At 36.6% G+C, this 1,781-nt stretch overlaps 1 protein-coding gene across 1 annotated transcript in view; it reads left to right on the top strand.

Annotated features, from left to right (window-relative positions):
* The window catches only part of LOC105515715 (septin-14-like), a gene marked incomplete at its 5' end in the record, with an annotated part of 13,045 nt that overhangs the window by 10,013 nt on the left and 1,251 nt on the right, over positions 1–1,781 (top strand). The window lies entirely within an intron of this gene.

The following is a 1,781-nucleotide window of genomic DNA, read 5'->3' as shown; positions in this document are numbered from 1 at the left end:
AGGTGGAGGTTGCAGTGAGCCAAGAACTCACCATTGGACTCTAGCCTGGGTGACAAGAGCAAAACTCCGTCTCAAAAAAAAAAAAAAAAGTGTGAACTCCCAGAAGGCAGGTCCTGTGTCCTGTCCATCTTTTTAGATTCTGTATCCTGGCACTCAGGACGCAGACTAACGCGAAGATGATAGTCAATCAATATTTGCCAAAATGAAAAAACAAAAGAAACATGTAACATCGTGTAAAAGGAGCTGGTTAGGTGGAGAAATTTCTTTACCATAGTCCTGCTTGTGGATCCAGTAGTGACTTACATTTTATATCCAAATAGAAGCTGGAGGCTTTGTTGGGGACTCACAGGCATATAATACTAAGTTATACAAATCTAATTAATAGGCCTATTTTCCTTTTTAAATTCTACCAATAATTTCTTGATAGTTTTTACGATAAACAGTTGGATTTTGATGAGAACTCCCATGCTTTTGTGTCAAGACTTAAAACTGATATTAGAATAACGAATTCAAAGGCTAGAGAAAGTCAGAGCACAGTGAGAAGCCATGAGTTGCATCTGAATGATAATATTATGTCTTACAGATTTGGAGTATATGCTGAAGTTATCAAAGTTGTAGAAAATAAGGCCAGGTGAGGTGGCTCACACCTGTAATCCCAGCACTTTGGGAGGTGGAGGTGGGCAGATCACTTGAGGTCAGGAGTTTAAGACCAGCCCAGCCAACATGGCGAAACCCCATCTCTACTAAAGTTAGCCGGGCGTGGTGTTGTGCATCTGTAGTCCCTGCTACTCGGAAAGCTGAGGCAGGAGAATCGCTTGTACCCGGGAGGCAGAGGTTGCAGTGAGCAGAGATTGTGCCACTGCACTCCAGCCTGAATGACAGGGCGCTATGAGTCACCACACCTGGTATGAGCCACCGTGCCTGGCCCACAATGACTTTTATACATGTTGTTAAATCATCTTACAGATTTTATAATTTGGGGGAAGAAAACTTTTACTAAATGGTCTTTTAATGGAAACTCTACAAGAACCAGAATCTTTGCTTTGTTCACTTATGTATCCTTTCCTAGGCCTAGAACAATATCTGACACATAGCGGTGATTATTTGTTGAATAAATGGACCCAGCAATAGTACATTAGCTATGCTATATGCATACATTAAAGATGGAGATTATTGACTTTCAAAAGATAATTAATGTAACTTCTTACTGCTTCTGAACATGTTTGTGAGTTATATTGCTGAGGGACCTTTATCTTCTCATTCTTTCATCTTAACCCAATGTTATTGAAACTGAAATCAACAATATTATTCATATTTAAAAATAGTATCTACCTTATAAAAATTATCACTCTTCTGCATTTGAGAATAGACTTTTTAGGTAATAATGGTATAATCCATAGGGTTTTTGAGGGCACAGAAGGATTCCTGCCAACAGACATTTTATTTTCTATTTTCCAAGAGCTATAAAATATGATATTATATGATACTATAAGGCATATTTTTACTGTTTTCATAATTTTTTCTAAAAAAGTGTTTGTTTTCTATATAACTGTTAACTTTGTAAGTAAATATTTGCCTCTTTCAGCTCCAGTTTTATGTGAAATAGAGTTTCCAGATTTACGTAGCATGGAAAATTTTAATAAGTCAGAGTTACTGATTTTTGCCAGTCGTTTTCTCAATTATTTACTTCTTTTATCTTTAGCTGATTTTTTTTGTAGTGACGAGTTTTGTTTCTATTCTCATTTCCTTTTGTGTATATTCTATGTATATTTCATTTTTGA

This window comes from Colobus angolensis, unplaced genomic scaffold, assembly GCF_000951035.1.
Source record: "Colobus angolensis palliatus isolate OR3802 unplaced genomic scaffold, Cang.pa_1.0 Scaffold268, whole genome shotgun sequence".
NCBI classification, from domain to species: Eukaryota; Metazoa; Chordata; class Mammalia; order Primates; family Cercopithecidae; genus Colobus; species Colobus angolensis.
The sequence above is the reverse complement of the archived record's forward strand: the minus strand, read 5'-3'. Positions and strand labels throughout refer to the sequence as shown.